This window comes from Papaver somniferum, unplaced genomic scaffold (genome assembly GCF_003573695.1).
Source record: "Papaver somniferum cultivar HN1 unplaced genomic scaffold, ASM357369v1 unplaced-scaffold_24, whole genome shotgun sequence".
Classification (NCBI taxonomy): domain Eukaryota; kingdom Viridiplantae; phylum Streptophyta; class Magnoliopsida; order Ranunculales; family Papaveraceae; genus Papaver; species Papaver somniferum.
Window position 1 is genome coordinate 791238 of NW_020634374.1, and position 23913 is coordinate 815150.

Below are 23913 nucleotides of genomic sequence, written 5' to 3' on the forward strand. Positions count from 1 at the left end.
CAATATATTTTGGATGCTTAATTTTTATGGGTGATAATCAATGATCACCATTCAGTTATCCTGTAATCAACAAATATAAAAGGCACCGAGGGTCTTTTTAGGAAATCATTAGTGGTGATGCTAATAAGAAAACAAACTATATATCAACTGGAATACATACCTAGATAATACAAGTATATTAATGACATTTTATAGTATTTTCATGAAGCATAACAAGTGAAAAACCATGTGTTTAATATTGAGGACTACACGACTCATAATATTATTCAGAGGTTGAACCGGGGCCGTAAGGCCCCGGTCATACCTAGTAAGCCTATATAAATATATCCTTTTGCAGTGTTCTAGTTTCATGTGGTAGTTCCTCTTCACCGTCTCATTCTTCATCTAACCTGGTTCGGATTTTTTGTTCAATAAATATGCGCTCACCGATCCTTCTGAGTGGAAAACGATGGAGTACGTGGATCTTTCATCACTTTCTTAACGGTTTTGTACCTCAGAAGGGTCAGTTAGTGCATTTTTAACGAATAAACAGAACAGAAGTGCATCAACTGAAGATAGAAGGTGTCTGAAAGTGATCCTTTTTTGATCAGATCTTATTCTCCAACGCTATTTTCTTTCGGTCTTTCTGGGTATCCTGCACACCCGTTGATAATCACCTTGTTTTGTTACAACTTAACATAAATGATTAGCAGCGGGTTTGCAAGATCCTAAATAGAAAGGGAGTCAGTTTAAACATCACTGTGTCCGACCGGCAATGGCTATCCTCATGTCGATTTTAATTTTAGTTATTATTTTTTGATCTTTCGATTTATTTATTTTTTGTTGTGAACGTCTGGTGAGTTTGTGATATCTTATCCCTCAGGCTTCTAATAGGGGGTAACAATTTGCTCCCTTACCAATATATGTTTTATCTTTTGTGGATTTTGGTGCACCCCTAGCTAATCAGTACCCTATTAGCAATTTTAGTTATTCCAAGCTATTTACGGTTCCAAATAAAAAGCCAATTTGCAGAGCGAAGTCGTCTAATTCTAGTGGCGTTCATATTTGCTATTGAAGGTTGGCAACAGCAAAAAGCAATTTTCCGTGCCTATCAAATCAACCTGTATTTGTTTCTTGTATTTTTGATTTATATTGGTTACTTCTGGTTACGTTTTGTGTTTTCGTAGGTACTATTTCCTTTCGAATGGCCATAGACAAGATGGTTGAATGTTATTGGGCTTTTTTATCCTCTCCTTTTGGTGCATTTCTTGCTTATTGAAATTCCTTACGAGTATGAACATCCATACTCACGTATCACCAGCGCGCAAATGAGATACTGCACATGCATCAACATATGCCATCAGGTGCTAAAACTTTGAACCTAATTGAAATCAGCCAGAGATACGACCTAGAGAACAGTTGAAAAAGAGACTAGGAGAGCAACTTGTCCAACCAATCTAATAACTTGTAGTCAATCTATAACCTGCTCAAGCATGGAGATAAGATAGACAAACATAGTTGAAAAATAGGAGAAGAGCCGATTAGACGGACAAACAACTATATAGTAGAACTGGGTTCATATGGCCATATGGGCAAAGTTATCTATTGGGCTTTACATCTTAAAAGCCTTCTTGGGCTATTTAAGAACTCTGTTCTTCAGTTCTTTGACATAACAGGTAACAACCCTAACTAAGGGACTACCCAAAATAGTATTATAAGGGAGGGATAGCCTAGTGCCAGGAAGAGATACCCTTCTTTGCCCTTTTCACTAAAATACAAAACAAAAAAGAGAACGGGTACCTAGGTCTGCTGGTTATCCCCGTTCCTTAAAGCTTCATGCGTTCCAGGAGGTTCCAGGTTCGAGCCCCCAATATTGCAGAAATTAACATGAAAGGTAGATTGTTTGCGCCCCTTGTGATACAATCTCGGCCCCATCCGTTTCGGCTCCCTTGGCTAGGTTACCCATGAGATTCGCTGATAGGCTAACACAACAACCTGTTCAATTAATGTAATAGTATGTTGTTGGAACTTAGCTTGTTAGGCTTCCAACTAGTTAATGTAGTACTCTTAAACGGAAGAAAACAAATTACTTTTTTCTTTTTACTACTAAGAAAACGAATCTGAATCACTTGAAAAAAGAAAGAAAAGTTGCATAATTTTTGAGAGGAAGTTATGATTTCTATTTAAATACTTCGTTCTTGAGAATGAAAAAGAGTTAATAAGGGAAATAAAATCATCTAAAATTAGTACTTTAGTGTTACTAAATCAAACTAGCTTTTATTCTTCAAATATGAGATAACATTTTTACCATCGCCAAAGCGGCGAAATCTTTTAACGATCTTTCTTTTAATGCATTCATTACGCGTTTGAAGACTGTAAAACTTTCAGATTCTTCGGGTGACCTTGTCATAATGATATTAACACCAAAATGATTAGTATCCTTGTTATAAGAGGGAGCACAATATAACAACACACAATTCTTTTCTTTCAGGTGTTTCAGAATAAATATTACAACGGGATAGTCAAGTGAGATTTCTATATACTTTCATAATTTTTGTATTTGATTGACTCCCGGAGACTCTCTGAAAGTCTAGAGGTTTCTATTGATTCTCAGAGAGTATTTTAGAGAGTCTTTATGACTTATAGAGACAAAAAAAACGAGATTAAAGAGTTTCTGTGATTTAAAACATCCACGGATTTTTATTATGTACATTATAATGTACCATGAGTACCTAGTAAAATATTTGTTTGTTGTCGGAATAAATCTCAATGTTGTCTTATGCCTAAGTTTTCATTCATCCCACATTTTTTTATTTTCTATGCTATCTCATCATCGATTAACATCTTTTCGTTGTTTCATCTGAGAAAATGTCCTTTGAAGTGGCAAAGAAAAGATCGATCGGTATACACGAAGGAAAAGAAAAAGAGAGAGAAAATGTCCAATATCTTCAAATGAGGTCGGCTGTATTACTGCGCAAATGGCTCGTCCCTTGGTCATCTGCTCAAACAAATAAAAAAGAAAAATTGGTCCAACTCTCAAAAACAAATATTCCCTAAATTTTCAAGTCTCCCAAAATATCACCTCTTGAGGAGAGATTTCTACCATGCTTATTTTCATAAAAAAAAGTCTCCTAATATAGAACTATCATTTTCAGCAATTAACTTATAGCATGTCTGGTAGTGTTGAGGATTTAAGGCTTTTTCCTGTTACATTTAAAAACATTTGCCGCTCCAAATTCACCAAATATAGTTTGAAAATGTAGCTCGGTTGGATATAGTTTTCGTTATTGGATAACCACTTCTCAATACAATCCTGAATTGTAATACCTAATTCTGAATTTCGTAACACGGAATTACCAAAAAGGAGAAAATGACCAAACTGTTGTAGAGAAAATGAAGTGGAAGATAAAATGGTTAAAAAACTTGATAACATTAGAATCACACATGATACAACAAAAACTCTGTATATAGGTGTTAATACCCAAAACATACTCTCAGGTAAAACAATGTACTGTCGAAGTACTTTTTTAGGTCCTAAAATAAAAATCATACAAAACTAGCCTAAACCAAGAAATTGGTCGTTCACGTTTTGCTTCGGTTGCAAAGAAAGAATAAAATGGGTTGATCATAGGGGAGGGAAGCAAAGAAAGTTGAGGAAATCGGTGGTGATTAAATTGTTGTGTGAGAGGTTTTCGAACAATGAAAGAAGCAGAGCTTGAGAATGATAAGCTTGTTCTGTCTTCTGAATAAACAAAGTAGTCCATTTATAGTTATAAGGAACACCCACTGTTTCCGTGTAAGTAGTGGAGATCGTGGATAGATGGATATAGTGGAGGCAATGGCAAAGTTACGCCCATTATGCTAGGGAAGTTTCTAGAAACCTGTAAGTCATCACTCTATTACTTTACCACTTCGTTTAAACGCTCTTAAATGTTATCACTACTTGTAACTTTCTTATCATGAGGTGTTGCCACGCCACATGTTGTTGTAAACCACCAGACCAATACCCATAAATATTCCCCCCGCGTAACATGTTTTGATTTCTCGTAGGAATTAGTAGAGTCATGGATTGTCTCTTGTCTTGTCAAGGTTTCCACAATGTATTTGACTGAGTAATAGCCTAATCTAGCCAGACTGTGTCTAAGTTGTTAGAGCACTGCTCGGTTGAACTCGCGAGCGTTGCTATCTCAAGCTTGTTTGTCAAGTTTAGTTGCCAAAACTATGAGTCTTGATTTCTAGTCTACTTATAGATAAGTCCCGGACTAGGATAGAAAGTGTAGTTGATCTCTAGACTCCACGACGTTCATCATGCAAAGACGAAGAACTACTCAAGGAACTGGTGGATCTTCATCGACAAAAAGGTACGTGGAGACTTGAACTTATCTATCACTCAAAAGTTTATCTACTCTATCTCCTATCTTGAGACAAAAGTCGTATTGCTATATAGACTTCGATTATACACATTTGCTATTTCGAGTCAAGTTAATCTCGCTTATCTATTTCTCGAAATATGTGTTGGTAAGCTTTCGCTTTGGCCAAGTTCATCTTTACAAGTGACGAAAGTCATGTTGATTATTTCAATATCTTGAAAATCGCATTGATGAAAAATAGTGTGTGAATAACCTCTATTTAACATCCTCTATCTTGAAAATCGCTTTGGTTGTTGATTGAAATTTTATTGATCCTTGAACATTGGTCTTTGGTACCGTTCAAGTTATTTCTCTTGTATTCAATCAGGCTCGCAGATTTTTATTTTTTTGAGTACGGATTGAATCGAGAAATTGAGATATAACTCTTTGATATACTTTATAGTTATATTGAGTCTGACTGTCTAGTTGATTCTCTTAAAAGTATATTGGAGTTAGTCCATACAGATTGCTAAGCGAAATATTGAGTGAGGTTGTTGTACTCCCACTTTTTCAATTGGTATCAGAGAAGGCAAACACATTTAAAGACCTCATAAGTTTGTGTTTCTGGCAGTCTGACTCTATGGACATGAGTACTATCTCTGATAAACGCGTCACTAGAAACAAAAGCTCTGTTTCGACAATGTCTATTAAAGAGAAAGATTCGTCAATCTCAAATATAGACGAACCTTGTGCTCTGTTGAGATAGGCAGACACTGACATGAGTTATCCTGATTACCTTCAAAAGAGTCTAACTCCATTGATGAAAGGGAAGCAGCTAAAGAGAGTGATCTGATTCTAAACATCATTGGAATCCAAGATGATAGATTTAATCGGTTGAAAAACAATGTCAATGTTCTTCTCGGTATAGTAAGAGACTGTGATTCCAAAGGAAATGCTGAAGTTCAATCTTCACGTTACTCGAGGCTAGCCTCAAAAAGATGTCTTGGAAATTGAACATCGCTTGAGTAAACTCTCGATTCAAGGATGTTCCAAAAAGTCCTCTATATCATCTACTTATACCACAACTGAAAGAGATCCAGTTCCAGAAGTAAAACCGGAATCCCTTCCTATTGGAAAAGATGTGCCTGTAACCTCCACTAATCAAGGATGTTGCATATCACATGGAAGGAAGAAATCTCCAAACGATGATGTTAAGTCTGTACCATCTAATCACTTTCGTGATAAGAAAGTATGTCTCTTTTGTGATTCAAAAGGGCATGTTAAGCAAAAGAGAAACTCTCGGTTGAATAGCAATTCCATTGTTTGACTTCAACACACCTTAGATTTAATCCTCAAAGGTGTAACTGATATTCGTATGTCTAAACCAATTGGTTTCAGTACTCACCCTGTGTATTCTACCAGGAAAGTCAGTTCGATGAGTTCCTCAAATGCTCAGAAGCATAACAGACGTCTCAACAAAAATCGTCTAAGAAGAGATCAGGATTTTTCTTCTGTCAAAAAGGAAGATAATTTTATTTTTGATGTGAATAAAGTATCAGGAGAAGGAAGCAACAATGATGATATGAGAAATAACCTAAATGTGATAATTGAAGGTTATGAAGAAATCGTCAACAGGCTGTCAACTTCCTCTAGTAAAAATTCTTCTGGTAAGAACTCAAACTGTGTATCGTATTTTGATGACGGTAAGTTTTATGATAATTTCTCATATCAAAAGGGATTCCTTCCTAGATTCGAAAGGAAAAAGAGACTCAACCATAAACACATTTCACCTAATGAACTTTTGTGCTCTAAATTTTTTCTCTATGAAGATATAAAATTTACTGAGCCAAAAATTTCTTAAGAGAATTTTTACGTAGCAATTTTTTTCATCGTATCGAAAAATACAACCTTTGTGTGTTCTTATTTTCCTTGGGTCAAGTTGTGTTCGTACGGGTACCCGTGTTACTGTCACGAATCAATTTTGGAAACCCTAAAAATTAACTTCCCTAAGAAACCATTTAAACACAAAATCCCTGAGTCTCGTACACATACTCTGGGTTATTTTGTTTGTCAAGAATGTCTTCCTCTTTATCTTCACACTCTGGTGGCTTTGCGAGAGGCTTTCTTGATAAAGGTATTGGTTTCGAGTCCAAAGGGAGGAAGAAAAGAACTCTAGTAGAAGATGATCATACTAATGCCTCATGTTACTATGCCTATACACATCAGAATATTGAGAATGAGGATATGCTTTTTTCTGAAGTTGTTCATGATTTTCTTAAATACTTTGAGGAAGCAAAACTGCAACTCGTTGATACTTTGAAAAGTCTTGATGTGTTGAGAACTGAGTTGAAAAAGGTTACCTCTGACCTTGGTCTCATAAAGACACATGTTAAAGAGATTCTGAATGAGGATATGTTCTCTGAAGATGCAGTGGATGTTGTCAATCACAAGCTCAAAGACCTCAAGGCTCGTGAGGATTCCGAAACGTCTATGTGATTTCTGTTCGTGTTCGGTTTTGATGGTTTAGGAGTCCTTCTTTGTTCATTAGCTTGTTGATTTTATTTTTTCTAGGAAAACTTCTTATGAGAATTTTATTCTTGTGTTTTTAAGAAGGATAACTAGCATTTGGAATGGTCATCATTGTGATTACACATAGCTATGTCCAACGTTTTCATCTTCAATGTTTTTAGATTTATTTATTTAAGTTCTAAAGGTTGTTTGGAAGATGAGTTTGCAGTATTAATCTTTATGGTTTTATACATTGCAATTTATTATCAGATATGTATGTTTGCGTCCGTGAGCTATGATTGTCCCATACGTGGTCAAAAGTTAAGTCTTTCATATGTCGATATGCAAGTATTGATAAAAGATTGAATAAACTTTTGACAAACAGAAGTTAAAACCTTTTATGTCATTATTTTGATGGAAGAAAGGATGAGCTTTTGTTTACAAATATTAAGTCTATTGTATGTCATTGTGCAAATAGTGATAAAAGATAGAATGAATCTTTTTTTATTCCGCAGTATTGATCTTCCCTGATCCATATTTTTTATGAATATACTGTGCAGCTCTGTAAGTTCTCTTATGTTGAGCATTTCCGATTAAATTAATCATGGGTTCTCTTGTGGTTAATTTAATTGAGTTTTTGGATACAAATTCATAATTTCATGAGATTTGTAAATATCCAAAGAAATCCTTCTTTTCTTGTGAAAGTAAGGTCACTCGTGTTGTTCTTTTGGGAATGATATTTTATGGGGGAGAGTTCTTAATTGAACTTGTGCTTAATTGCCAAATCTTTGTGGGGAGTACGGTTGTGGAATATTATATGGGTTATCTTGTATCTTTATAAACTCCTTGATGAATGTATTTAGTTTCGAATATGTGATTGCATCTAAAAAAGTTGATATGTACTTTCTTTTGGTCATGAAGTGTTTCTATGGAAATTTCATTAGGATCCCACTAGTTTTCGTACCTTTGCCAATTTTATTGACAAAAATGGGGAGAATTAATGTGTATTTCACACTACAAATACATATGGTTTTCGGATCATTATGTAAGGGGGAGTGGTTTTCATGTGAGATGAAGTATTGACTAAGGGGGAGTAATAAATATCACCATTGTATTGTTGCCGAAGTTGTGATACAATTGAACTTTGATGTTGTGTAATAATACTATGACACTGTATAACAATGATTGAGAGTTATAGTTTTCTCATTGTTATGGCTACGGATCTTCAACAATGATGATGCTGCATTGAATATCTTTGGAATCATTGGAGTACTTGGAAGTGACGAAGATTTCGAGTAATGTTGAAGAACCAAGGAGATCATGCATGTGGATGAGAAGTTGCAAAGTTTATTTATTTTGTATTCCATATGTATTGATAGTTTTGTCACTAAAATTGACAAAGGGGGAGATTGTTAGAGCACTGCTCGGTCGAACTCGCAAGCGTTGCAATCTCAAGCTTGTTTGTCAAGTTTAGTTGCCAAAACTATAAGTCTTGATTTCTGGTCTACTTATAGCTAAGTCTCGGACTAGGATAAAAAGTGTAGTTGAGCTCTAGACTCCACGGCGTTCATCGTGCAAAGACGAAGAACTACTCAAGGAACTGGTGGATCTTCATCGAAAAAAAGGTATGTGGAGACTTGAACTTATCTATCACTGTTATTTCGAGCCGAGTTTATCTCATTTATCTATTTCTCGAAATCCGTGTTGGTAAGCTTTCGCTTTGGCTAAGTTCATCTTTACAAGTGACGAAAGTCATGTTGATTATTTAAATATCTTGAAAATCGCTTTGATAAAAAATAGTGTGTGAATAACCTCTATTTAACATCCCCTAAGAATGTTTCAATGATTGAAATGAGAGTTTAGAATATATAACCTTGAATGGATATAAACATTGTATGTGAACTCATACTTGTGTAAGTCCAAAATCCTTGAACTAAAGTATGTGTACTTTACTGGTTCAGGATATCCGGAAGCTAAGTCCGCATACTCGTACGTGTACTGCCGGAAGTTCACATCCCGTGAATTTCTGCTGAGTTTGTGAACTGAAAACAAACTCAATCCGGGTACTTAAGTATGTGTACCGGTATGCATACTTGAGTGGGTTATTTTCTGAAAACGGTTTATCCGTCAACTAAGACATATATAAACTAAGGAATGCAATCTTTGTAAACCGTGGTTATAATATTCATGAATCGATTCGAGTGAATCAAAATCGTTTTTTCTTCGATTGTGTCTTATATACTTCTATGAGATCTAAGCAATTGAACAACTCTCTAACTAGTTCTTTTGAGTCATTTGAACTAGTTATGGTGAAGATGAATAAGGTTGATATGAAAGTGCTCATATGGCTAACCATTGGTTAACTACTGTTGAACCAACGACTTGTACACGTTTAGGTACAGTTACACAAACCTAAATGAACTTGCATTTGATTTGTGTATAACAAGCTAAGTTCGATCTAACGGTTGAAAGATATTAACTTGAATCTAATCAGGTTTTCAGCTAACGATGAATATTGAATGCTTTGTTACCAAGGTAACTTAGATTGTAAACCCTGATTTGGAGACTATATAAAGGAGAACTCTAGCAACTTGGAAACTAATCCCCACACCTCCTGTGTGATACTAGTTGTATAAGCTAGAGTCGATTCTCCTTTAACCTTAGGTTTCTATCGAGACCCTATAGGTTAGCGACTTGAAGACTTCATTGGGATTGTGAAGCCAGACCCAACTATTTTCTCTGTAGTTGCGTGATCTGATCTTGTTATTTTTATCGTGGTTGAGTGCAATCGTAAGATTGGTTTGAGATTAATTTCTCCGATAGGCAATATAGAAAAGTAGTCACAAACATCTTCGTCGCATCGTTTGTGATTCCAAAATATCTTGTTTCGCTAGTCGATTAAAATTATTGTGAGGTGATTGATATTTCTAGGCTGTTCTTCGGGAATATAAGTCTGGTATATCAATTGGTTCATGTTCACCTTGATTTATCAAAAGACGGAACAAAACCTCGTAGATATTTCTGTGGGAGACAGATTTATCTATTCTTGCAGACTTTTATGTGTGATACAGATTAGTTTATTGAAGTCTTCGACTTTGGGTCATACCAACTCTTAGTTGTGGGTGAGATCAGCTAAGGGCATCAAGTGCGTAGTATCATGCTGGGATCAGAGACGTAAGAAGCGCAACTGTACCTTGGATCAGTGTGAGATTGATTGGGGTTCAACTATAGTCCAGACCGAAGTTATTTTATAGTAGGCTAGTGTCTGTAGCGGCTTAATACAATGTGTGTAAATCTGGACTAGGTCCCGGGGTTTTTCTGCATTTGCGGTTTCCTCGTTAACAAAACTTTTGGTGTCTGTGTTATTTCTTTTCCGCATTATATTTTGTTATATAATTGAAATATCACAGGTTGTGCGTTGAATCGATCAATTAGTAAATCCAACCTTTGGTTGTTGATTGAAATTGATTGATCCTTGAACATTGGTCTTTGGTACCGTTCAAGTTATTTCTCTTGTATTCAATCAGGATCGCAGATTTCTATTTGTTTGAGTAAGAATTGAATCGAGAAATTGAGATATAACTCTTTGATATACTTTTTATTAAGATTGAGTCTAACTGTCTAGTTGATTCTCTTAAAAGTATATTGGATTTAGTCCATACAGATTGCTAAGCGAAATATTGGGTGAGGTTGTTGTAACCCACTTTTCATAAGTAACATAGCTTGAAGAGACAACTCAGCTCCAAGGTTATGTGTGACTAATAAGAAGTTTCCTATAAGATGGCATTGTTTGCAAGCTTATGATAATGGCATGCTTGCGGCAAGTCTGTGGCATATGCGATTATGTTAGCCATAATAATACATAATGGTTCCATAGCAATAGCCATGGCCTGGGGGGCACGACCAAGTTGGAAAAGGTGGCTTGGTAAGTTTGGTGGCGCTGGACATCATCTAATATTGTCTTGGGTCGTTGGTGGCGTGGGGCACCAAGTTGATAGCTATCCAAGTCGTGATGCGGGGCACGACCGAGTTAATAGGTAGCCAAGTTGTGGCGCGGGACACGACCAAGTTGGCATGGCCATGGGATGCTAGGACGTTGTCCATGTTGGTTCGTGGCCACAACCACGAATTTTGGTGGGAGGGGACAAGCAGGTGGCCATGGCCACGAACTTTGGTGGGATGGGACAAGCTGGTGGTCGTGGCCACGAACCAACCTATCTATGAGACACGGCCAAGTTGTCCTGGTCATGGTACGTCGGCCATGTTGTCCTGACTATGGTATGTCGGCCATGTTGGCCTGACTATGGGGCGCGACCATGTTGGCCTGGCTATGAGGCGCGACCATGTTGGCATGAGACACTGGCCATGTTGATTTGGAAACTTATCTTGGCTATTTGGCCTGGAATCTTGGCCATGGACAAGTGTAGTTGGTTTTGGCACTTTGTTTATATCATATAGAACATATTCAAGGAATTCAACCGTGTAAGTTCTGCGACTCGAAGTGATGTTCAGTGTAATTATGTACTAAATAATATGCTTCTAATAGTACTTTTATTCAAGATGTCATAGTAGCTCATTTTGAATATTTATAATTTGTACCATCAGTTTGCACTGATCAATACATGATAATTCATATGGTCGTGCATAAAATAATGATAGTTCAGCCGGGTGAAGCTCTAAAATCTTGCAGGCATATTCAAGGACGGTGTGGCCATTACTTGGATACGCATTCTTAATTCTCTTGCAAAATATAATGTAGAAGTACGAATCTATATTCTGATGTCGGGTCAGAAATTCACACATTTATTTCATAGTTTCGTTGTTGGGCAGAAGCAATATTACAACTTTCTCCCTTGTTAAAAATTCACCATCAACAATAGGAATAGAGGAAGAGTCTTTTTCTAGGTGGTAAGATATTTTCCAAGCATTTCAATTTGAAAGGATGGACTTTGGGAAGGATAGGGATTTTCCAAAGAGCCTTGTCTGAAGGGTATTTGATTAGGAGTTGTTTACTGTTCAAGAGCTCATAAGAAGGCTTAACTGAAAATTCAACATTATTAGATTCAGGCCAGGTGAATCTATCCACACCAAAAGTTCATGATTTTCTAGGTCTTATCATTAATAAAGAAAGATTTAAAAAGGCCAGGTTTCTAAATTTTAGTGTTATGATCATTAAAGAAATAAGCCACAGATAAATCGGGATATGGGTATTGCCACATAGGGGATTGCATTTGGAATCCATGAATCTAAGAATAATTTACCATTTTTCACTTCCCATGGAGTGATATCATTAATAATTTCAAGATAAGTGCAAATACCTTTCCAGATCCAAGCAATATCATTAGTAGTCTTATGATGCAATGGATGACTCTTCAATATAGTGATCCAAAAATCAGTATGAAAATGAATTCGGTTCTCTGCAACTTTGGAAAGAAAAAAAATTAAAATTTTCAATAATTTTAAAATCAATGCCACCTTGAAGCTTATGAGAGAAGATTTTACTCTATTGCCTAAAATAAATGTCATCTTGACATTTTGAACAATGAATGACATTCCAACTTGGGTCAACCATTTTTCTTTCCATATGACAACCTTTTTAAATAAATGATTTAAGAGATGGGCAAAAGATTCACTCATAGATTGATTGATATATAAGGGAATGTCGGTGTTATACCTAATGTTCACTTTTTAACATTGACATATCCAATGAAAGACATACAATGATCAGGATGCAAACTCTTGTTGGAAAAACATGTTGAGTTTTCAAAATTATTGACCGGATCCAGAGATGGAGATAAAGTCTTTGATGAGAGATATCAAATTATCACTTTCAGTTTGAGAGGCCTTGGTGAAAATTAAGTTTTCATCAGCAAAAGGGAGGTTGGCCTTATCTTGATACCCTAGAAGGTATGTAAGAACTACGTCCCATGATACCCCATCTATGTTTTTTCCTCTTCATGTATCAACAATCTCATAAGCAATGATCACGTTATCGGCAATATGTCTATTAACAAGAATTTTTGAAATAATCTTGTAATTAAGATTGCATAAAGAAATTGGCTGAAAGTCATCATGTAAATATGGGTTATTAACCTTTGGAATCAAAGACAAAAAAAAAGATTTATTTCTTACAGCAGAAATTCGGACTATAAAAGTTTCCACTTATCAGTTTCAAAATGATGAATAATTTGCTTGTAGAACCCTGGTAGAAATCCAGCGGTGGCCAGGTACAATATATCCAAGAGGATATCTGCTTAACCGTGTCTCTGATTTCTTGAAGGGTAATAAGACTTATAAGATTGGAGTTATCCTAAGCAGTGATGCAAGAACCAATGCAGTTCATAAATTCTATATTATGATAGGGTTTGGAAATGGTACCAATAAAACTGAAATGGTTAACTAAAAGGTCTTCATGTATATGTCTATCCTTATACCACAACCCATTTGTAACTTCGGGATTCAACATGATTTAAGTGTTTTCTCTTCTAATAACCAGTATTTCAGTCAAAAATTTTAATATCTTCTTCCTTGGATTTCTAAGCATCGCGGCCTCCTTGAATGTTTTGGCCAATGTTTCAAGTTTACCTCTACTTTTGTTATAGACCATGCATTTAAAATAGATGGAGAATGCTCTTCAGGATATACAGGTGCTTGTTCAAAAATAAAACTTTTTGTTTTATGTTTCCAAAATGAGATTCTTTCCAATTTTCTTAAGGGAAAGCTTCTCTTATTTAAGTTTGATAGGAAGAGTATCATGTTACTGAACCTGAATAAGAGTTCTTGACCACATCCTGAGAAGTGGGGTCTTTACTCCAGCACTTGAAGTAAATATAAGGTCTTTTTACCTTAGTGAGAATGTGCATATGCCACTACTATTATTGGGATATGATCAAAGCGAATAACATCAATATGAAAAACCTAAAAAAAAAAACACAATGATTGAACCAAAGACAATTTCCAAGGGACCTGCTAAGTCTAGTGAGAATGTGCATAGGCCACTACTATTATTGGGATATGATCAAAGAGAATAACATCAATATGAAAAACCTAAAAAAACACAATGATTGAACCAAAGACAATTGCCAAGGGACCTTCTAAGTATAGCTCTTATCAAATTGATGTCATAATGTCTATTAGACCAAGCGCGTGTGGGTAGTAATATAACCTAGATCATTAAGGCCAGGTTAAACAATAACAGTTTGGACAATTGAAATTCAAGATGTAGTACGATTGATGTTGGTGGATCTATTATGGGCACACAAAATTAGTAATATTATGGTCTCCCCATGAGAATCCATAGGATATCGATTCTTTTACCAATCTTCTTACTGTAGTTATATCGCAACAACTTTTTATTTTAATATTCAAAATAATAAACAACGATAGCTAGGTCCTCTGGCTTACTAGGTTCGAATACATAATGTCATTATCATTTTGTTACTGGGTTGACAATCTCACACTAAAAATCACTTTTCCAAAGAAGCACAATACCTCCCGAGAGGGCAGCGGAAAGATAATACCAAGTACAAGAGTAATTAAATCTATTAATGTATTCGATTATTATAGGGATCTCGTTCGTAATTTCAAATAGAATTATTGTGTTATGATGTTTGGACCTAATGAAGTTTTTTTAAAGAATTTTTGGTTGTAGGTACCAAAGCCCTATAATTTCAAGATAAATTATTGATGATATCAAAATGAATAACAACAAGCAGAACACATAAATAGTAAGACACACATAACCTCAACACACGATAGATATGTCAAACATTGATTAGAGAATGCTCAAGCAGAACCTCAATACACGACATGTATGTCAAACATTAATCATACAATGCTCAAGTAGCTACGTAGAAATGAGATACCCAAATTTTTTAATTGTCTTTTAATTTTTTTGAAAAAACTTCAACTGAATCTACTCTGGAAAATAAAATAAACAAAATAGAACCTATGAATCTTTGCTTCAACTGCTCTCAAAAACCGATTAAAAAAACTTCAAGAAAATGATATATTATACTCGCCGGATTAAGGTATACAGTGACAAAAAGGGATAAAGTTCCTAAACTACCCTTATCAATTCTAATTAAATCTAACCTATTGGTAATATCAATTACATTTACTGTTGTCACTCTCTTTCTTCATCAATCTAATGATAAATTCCTTTCTCATTCTCTATATTTCCTTGTTGTCAAATGAGAAAAATTTGTCGATTAGAAGTTTTGTATTGTCGATTAATTCTTTCAAATTCTATCTGGTACTTTATTTTGTTGTTTGAATGGCATATTAGGTGGGAAAAACTGAAATTGTTGAAATGCAGTTATACGGTCGTCATGGTATCTCTTCACCTACCATGATGATTTTTCATATTTATTTTCAGTCATCAAGATTGTAGGATGAATAACGTGACGACTTTTCAAAGACTTTTTATTTCTGAAAGTAACATTCATAGAGTCGTCACGGTCTCCGTACATAAATCTAGACGACTGGTGATTTAGTGTGAATAGTTGTCATGTTTTCAAAAGCTAAACCACGATGATTAATAATTCCTAGAAAACAAGTTTTCCTGTGTCCAATTTTGTTATTCATCATCATGGTTTTGTAAAAATAACAAGATGACTAATAGACAATCATCAGTGTGTCGCATATTCGACCATGACGACTGTATATGCGAAAAATCAACGTTTGATCAGCCTGTTTCATTTCAGTCGAGTATGCCAATTTTTCGTATACTGAATTCTGAAAGTCTGAATTCCTGCGATCGTTTGCCGAATTAAACCAACAAAACCCTGCTCAATTCCATCCCGAGAAGTGTTTGACTAGAGTAATTCTAACAAAAACAATAATCAAAATGTTTATTTAATAAATTTAATCAAATATTATTAGCTTAACTAATCCAATAATTAACACTAATTAATCCAAGGATTGGTTAGGCATTGCCAAAAATATATGGACTAGGGGTTTGGGTGTTACTTTCAAATGATCCTATTTTGTCTTATTCAATATATCTTAATCATATTATTTTTAGATTTTGATAATCTTTTTGATGAATTATGCTAGATTTACATAATCATTTGTTATTCAAATCATAAAAGAAAGTACAAAATTATACAAAAAATCACTATTTCGCCAAAATCACAAACAAACAAGAAAACCTCCAATAAAAAGAAAAATCAAACTTTTTTCATTAAAAACACAAAAACACCTCAAATTCCAACCAAGTTTTCGCGTTTTTTATCCTGGCTAAATTGGGGTCTATAGCTACATGATAAAATAGGGTCATTAAGAAGTAATTCATAGAAACCCCTGAACCAACTATTTTCTTTATGGCTAATTTATCCCTGATTAATTAGTGTTAATTTGGGTGATTAGTGGTAAATATAGTGTTAGATGTGAAATTAATTTGTGTTAATTAATCATCTGAACATGAAAAAATCTGAAATTTTGAAATTTTCTGAAGAACACCAACTCAGAATCGGTATATGTTATCAAAAACATATACCGATTGTAACCTCAAAAACATACAGAAACTTTTTGAAACTAGCTTCTACCCAGAATCGGTTTATATGGACATGAAAGTCAACCGATTATCCATAATCGGTTTATATTGGCATGAACGTAAACCGATTGTGGGTAAATTTTCTCTTTTTTATATATGAATTATGTGTTGTTAAACATCAAATAAAATTAAAATTCATTCTATACCCGAGTTAATGAAATGAAGTCGAGTATGATTTCATACTCATTTTATGATCGAGTATTAACTGGAAAAAAAATGGGTTAACCAGAATCGGTTTACACAATACATATGTAAAAACTGATTCTGACATTGCACAATAGGAATGGTGATATAAGAATGCTCATGTAATCTGATTCCAACAAAAAAAAAAGATACAGAAAAATTGAGAACAACAATCGGTTTACTCGACATACATATAAAATCCGATTATAACATTATACATCAACAATCGATTTTTATAAGTGCTAATGTAATCTGATTATGGTTCAAATTTCTCGAACCAGAAAACATATCAAGGGCAATCGGTCTTTGTGGGCATGAACATAAACCGTTTCTATTTGCAATCGGATCACATATACATTAACGTTAACCGATTCTGATAAACCAGAAAAAAATTGATTTAGCGCAATTTTATGTTACTAAAATCTAGTTTATAGGATTGGGTTGAGAAGAAAAGAAGAAGAATCAGTTGAAACGGAGATGGAAATGAATTTGATTTTGATTTTAGTTTTTCATTTTATGATTTTAGTTTTATGATTTTTATTTTGATTTTAGTTTTTAAATTTTATGATTTATGATTAGGATTTGATGGGGACAAGGTAGTAGTATTAATATTTGATAGAAGGTAAAATGGTAGTTTCATCAAACTTAAACACCCTTTATCATTCTTCATGGGGTGGATGAAAAATTCATAGACCCCAGTTAAGTGGTATAGGCTCCAATTTAGCCATGTTTTTTTATGTCTAAATCCTTAAATTCAGACCGTTTCAAAATAAAAATCATTAGTCGAACCAGATGTACTAACAATAGTATGATTGCCCCACTAAACGAGTAATCCTGTAAATTGAAAGTGGGTGTGGCTCAAACCAACAAGATACAAGACTATTTTTTACTCCAATCATGAAGAAGATATACGACTAGCTAGCAACAAAATTAGTTGGACATACTATTGTTTTTGATGTGATTAAATTTCCATCAAAATCAGTGGGTTTTGTCTCATTACAATGTAATGATGATTGGTGCTCTCATGTGACCATACCCTTATCTCACCTACAGCAAACGTAAAATTGGTTAAAAAGATCAAAATCAACAATTCCTAGGTGAAATGGATAGTTAGATTTTTGATACTGTTTAAATGGACAAAAATATAAAAATAGACAGGATGTAACCAGTTTCATCGTGCCCATTTTCAAATATTTTTTCTTATTTTTAATTTACACAGGATGTATCCAGTTTCATCCTTGCTATTTTTTAAATTTAAGCTAGGATGAATCCAGTTTCATCCTTGCTATTTTTTTTTGACCATTTCACCCAAACTATTTTTTACTCGTCCATTTGAACCGTGATTTAAAAATATTTGGACAAATAACCCATTTTCCGTACAACAAACTATACATATCACGTGGTTTATAGTTACACTCTTACAGTCGAGAAAATGATCAACCAAAGAAGTACGTAACTAGATAGTCACTAATGTCAGTAGTGTGTTTTAAAATGTATCCGGCCAATTAATTCTTTGTGACAAAATCACATTATAAATATCAACAGCACCTTGATTGTCATGGCTCTTGCCATCGCCAAAAACCTATGAGTACCATTTGGATTATCTCTTGTCATTTCTTCGATATCCAAAGGTAAGCTGGTTTGATTTGTTACACGTTCCGTAAGTGTGAACGGTAAAAATTGATTCATACTAATTCCGTTTCTAAAAAATGTTAATTTTACTTTTTCATTTTAATCTAAAAAGAAGCCAAACCGAAAAAATAAAAATAACATTTCTCCAGAAATGGTGGGAGTATCTTTTTTTTTGGTCTGTAAAGGAAGAGTGTTGATGGCTATTATCACCCAGTTACTATCTCACTAGAAATTTCTTTTCTTGTAAAAATTGTTATGTAGATGGACAAATTTCATGAGAGATTGCCAACCTGGTATACTCATCAGTGATGAGAATTGTTTTGTACTATATAGATTTGGTTAAGTGGGAATGTCATAAAGACCCTTTATTTTGGTCAACTTTACACAAATACCCTCGAGGGGTAAAAAAATAATCTTTTTTTTGGAGTCAATTTGATAAAGTTGCATCCAATTTTGGAGCCAATTTGAGAAAATTGCTTCCACTTTTTGGAAGCAACTTGTGCTAGTTGCTTCCAGTGAGAGGTATTTTCTAAGTTGAATAAGGGTATATCTTAAATGGTGGATATAATGTTCCCGTTTGATAACGGTAAAATACCAATAACAAATTACGTTATACATGTTTTCATCTTTTATTTTGTGGAAATTGAGTAAACATCCTCAACTCTGATGGGCTTTACAAATACCCTCATGAGACATAAAAACACCCATATCCATCTACAATCCCAATATAGCCCATTTTCGTCTTTTCCACTTTGCAAATTTACCCCGTTTATATTTATGGTACATCAAAAAATTTGTTATTTTCAAATGCAAAGAAACAGAAATAGAGAGAGGAAAAATATCTGGATTTTTTTTCAGTTTTGAAAACAATTGATAAACTAGGTTTTCGATATCTTCTTCTTCTTTATTTAGTTATTAATTTTATTAAACAACAAATTTGGACGAGAAATCTCTGTGTTTCTGCATCTGAGTTAAGCCACAAAATTGGCGAGATCTGATTTTGATTCAACAAATTGCTAATGTTGATTCCTAATAGAAGATTCATAGATAGTATCTGCAATTGGCATGTTCGATTCATTTTTTTATTTAATCTTCAAAATGATTTTTAGTTTGATTTTTGTTTGCAGAGATAGTGAGTTTGTGTTCAACATAATATTTGGTCGTATAGATCGTGAATTTGTGTTGATTTTACTAGATTGATTGGTTGATTTACATATTATTTGGACTCGAGATCGTGATCCATCTCTTAAACAGGTACATTTAATTTTCATTCCGATTTTTGTTTTTGAATTTCTGTTTTTAATGTGTGTTGCTTAGATTAGCTCATGAATCAAAATTAGGTTTATAATTCAGGAATTTAGCTTCAATTTAGGTGTGATGAATCGATTTTTGTCATGAATTGTGGAAGAATACTTAATTTTGATGAATCATTTTTGACATCAATTATGCTTCTGTTAACAAAGTTGACATATTTGGTAGAAGTCAGGGTAATCATAAGCATTATCAGTTCTGATTATGTAGCTTTTGTTTTAGTTTTCTTACATTCCACCTTTTAGTATATCTTTCACGAAGGGGCGCAACCCCCAAGTGAGGTGTGATGTAATTGAATTTGTAGCTAAGGTTAGTTTTAGGCTGTTTTTTTTTCTTCAGGTGTTTGCAGTGAAAGTATATTATATTCTTGTTTGTAGATTTTGTTATTAACATACTTCATACATCATTTTTTGTTGACTGTGATCTTTTAGTCTTGTTTCATGTAATCTTTTTTGAGACTGTAATCTTTGAGTCTTGTTATAGTCAAATTTTTAGCATACAATCTGTAGTCGTGGAGTAATCAGTTAGCTTGTACCAAGGAATAAATGCATTCCTTTTTTTTTTTCTTAATTTTCATGTTCTGCAAACTCAATGTCACGTTGTCAGAACTTAACTAGACAAAGAACAACAACAAACCAGAAAATTCTGGCATTTACTTTTGTTGTCGACACAGTTTTTCTGGGATCAACTTTCATTGTTGATACAAAACTATGATATTTTTAGTTTATTGGGTCAACTTTGGTTGTTGATACCACAATGTGGACACAACATGTATTTAAGTGTCATTTTTGGGTTGTGTTGTGTTATTTTTTTTTATGAGTTCTTAATATGTTATGGTTGTGTACAGGCCAAAGATGGTTGTTGTAGAGTTTGAATTTTGCAACCTAAGAGTCTCGCATCCTATTTCGGAATCAACTACACTCAGCGAGATGATAATTGTGGTCAAATAAATTTGGCCTTATCTTCCTGAAGACCTCGTACTGTTTGGTTACACTGTAGATGGAAGGACTAATGTCATTAATCACGATTTGGATTTAAGGTTTTTGATTCACTACTACAGCACAATAGGTCTTGACATGTTGAAGTTTCAAATCCAATTAAGGGTTTGTGTTGAGTCTACTTCTTCTTCTTCTTCTTCTTCTTCTACTGCTTCTTCGTCATCATCAAGTTGTATTTCAAGCAACGAGGTAGTTGTTGTAGAATACTTGACCGATGATTCATCTTTATTCGTAAGAGTTCCAAAGAAGTCCGATGCTTTGGCCAACATATTAAGTGGAGTAGGGAATTTGTTTGAAGGAGGTGTTACAGAAGTTCGTAATGCTGTTACAAAGTATAAAATCCATAATGGTTACAAATATTGTGTTGGAATTAACACCAATGTCCCTATTATTTTGAGTTAACACCAACGACTATGCTTAAGACTTGTGTTGTGTTGTGTATGGGTTTGATGTAATGTTATTAGTTTTATAATAAAGAGAGATGTTAAAATAATGTTCATTAATAACTAAAATTTGAAATTATAACCGCTCATTCGACTATTGTGCGTTGTCAAAACACTTTTTTAAATGAAAATTACGAATAAGGTATTTTCATGCAACACCTTCGTTAAGTACTATAATTGTAAGGATTCGCAAGCTCGTCAACGCTATTTGACCAGTCAATGGACGATTTAGCCGCTAAAGGCTTGATAACTGAATATGAACAATAATTAATAGAAATGAATCCAGCAATAATTTGGCCATGAAACTAGTACATGGATATATCTCGAAAAATTACTCAGAATGGACTATTTGCACATGTCTTATGGATACAGGTCGAAGAGGAAAATCGTTTGAGTTGCAGGAAGGGTAAAATAGTCTTTTTACAGGAAAAAAGCTTTTATGACATTTGAATATTCACTCAAGGCACCCCAGTCATAATTTTTATATTAGTTTTCCATGGATGCCCATATCCGATCGTCTAGCTGCATCAATATTATTACATTGGTTTTATCAAATTCCATCGAAGAGAATTTCATTCTCTTTTCTACTTCTTATTCTTCTTTCTTTATTTCTTCTTCTTCTTCTTCTTCATATTCTTTCCCGTTGAAAAAGTGGGGGTCTAACAACCACACCCAATATTTCGCTTAGCAATCTGTATGAACTAACTCCAATATACTTTTAAGAGAATCAACTAGACAGTCAGACTCAATCTTAATAAAAAGTATATCAAGGAGTTATATCTCAATTTCTTGATTCAATACTTACTCAAGCAAATAGAAATCTGCGAGTCTAATTGAATACAAGAGAAATCACTTGAACGGTACCAAAGACCAATGTTCAACTATCAATCAATTTCAATCAATAACCAAAGGTTGGATTTACCAATTGATGGATTCAACGCACAACCTGTGATATTTCAATTATATAACAAAATATTTTGCGGAAAAGAAATAACACAGACACCAGAATTTTTGTTAACGAGGAAACCGCAAATGCAAAAAAAACCCGGGACCTAGTCCAGATTGAACACACACTGTATTAAACAACTACAAACACTAGCATACTACAAACTAACTTCGGTCTGGACTGTTGTTGAACCCCAAACAATCTCACACTGATCCAAGGTACAGTTGCGCTCCTTACATCTCTGATCCCAGCAGGATACTACGCACTTGATTCCCTTAGTTTATCTCACCCACAACTAAGAGTTGCTACGACCCAAAGTCGAAGGCTTTAATAAACAAATCTGTATCACACAGAAAAGTCTATAGTAATAGATAAATCTGTCTCCTACAGAAATACCTACGAGTTTTTTTTCCGTCTTTTGATAAATCAAGGTGAACATGAACCAATCAATAAACTGGACTTATATTCCCGAAGAACAACCTAGAATTATCAATCACCTCACAATAATCTAAATCGTATGATGGCGAAACTAGATATTGTGGAATCACAAACGATGAGACGAAGATATTTGTGACTACTTTTCTATCTTGCCTATCGGAGAAATTAATATCAAGCCAATCTTACGATTGTACTCAAACACGATAGAAACAACAAGATCAGATCACGCAACTACAGATAAAATAGTTGGGTCTGGCTTCACAATCCCAATGAAGTCTTCAATTCGTTAACCTACAGGGTCTAAGGTTAAAGGAGAATCGACTCTAGCTTATACAACTAGTATCATACAGGAGGTGTGGAGATTAGGTTTGCTAGTTGCTAGAGTTCTCCTTTATATAGTATTCAAATCAGGGTTCACAATCAATGATACCTTGGTAACAAAGAATTCAATACTCACCATTAGATGAAAACCTGATTAGATTAAAGCTAATATATTTCAACCGTTAGATCGAATCTTAGCTTGTTATACACACATGAAATGTAACTTCATTTAGGTTTGAGTAACCGTACCTAAACGTGTACAAGTCGTTGGTTCAATGGTAGTTAACCATAGGTTAGCCATATGAGCACTTTCATATCAACCTTATTCTTCTTTACCACAACTAGTTCAAATGACTCAAATGAACTAGTTAGAGAGTTGTTCAATTGCTTAGATATCATAGAAGTATACAAGACACAATCGAAACAAAAACAATTTTGATTCACTCGAATCGATTCACGAACATTATAGCCACGGTTTGCAAAGATTGCATTCCTTAAAATATAAATGTCTTAGTTCACGAATTAAACGGTTTTTAGAAAATAACCTACTTAAGTACGCATACTGGTACGCGGACTTAAATACCAGTAATAAGTTTTTTTCAGTTCACGAACTCCGGTAGAAATTCACGGGATGTGAACTTCCGAAAGTACGCGTACTGGTACGCGGCCTTTAGTTCCGATTATCCTGAGCAGCAAAGTACGCATACTTTGGTTCAAGGATATTGGACTTACACACATATGAGTTGTCTCACAATGTTTATATCCAACCATGGCTATGTATTCTAAACTCTCATTTCAATCATTGAAACATTCTTAGAGAACGTTATATAGTTGTTGTTCATAAACTATCTTTCGTCAAAGCGATTTTTCAAGTGATTGAAACTAATATGACTTTCGTCACTAGTAAATATGAACTTGGCCAAAGCGAAAGCTTACCAACACATATTTCGAGAAATAAATAAGCGAGATAAACTCAACTCGAAATAGTACATGTGTATAATCATAGTCTATATAGCAATACGACTTTTGTCTCAAGATAGGAGATAAAGTAGACTTTTGAGTGATAGATAAGTTCAAGTCTCCACATACTTTTTATCGACGAAGTTCCACTAGTTCCTTGAGTAGTTCTTCATCTTTGCATGATCAACATCGTGGAGTCTAGAGCTCAACTACACTTTCTATCCTAGTCCGAGACTTAGCTATTAGTAGACTAGAAATCAAGACTTATAGTTTTGGAAACTAAACTTGA

At 34.3% G+C, this 23913-nt stretch overlaps 1 long non-coding RNA gene and 1 other non-coding gene across 2 annotated transcripts; both read left to right on the forward strand.

Moving 5' to 3' along the window:
• The first annotated feature begins 1010 nt into the window (after positions 1-1010).
• Positions 1011-1133, forward strand: LOC113341111. The gene has a single exon (XR_003355783.1). It is a non-coding gene; the product is annotated as a small nucleolar RNA snoR86 (small nucleolar RNA).
• A 17905-nt stretch (positions 1134-19038) lies between these two features.
• Positions 19039-21009, forward strand: LOC113340892. The gene is made up of 2 exons (XR_003355674.1): positions 19039-19461; positions 20366-21009. It is a non-coding gene; the product is annotated as an uncharacterized LOC113340892 (long non-coding RNA).
• The last annotated feature ends 2904 nt before the right edge of the window (positions 21010-23913 follow it).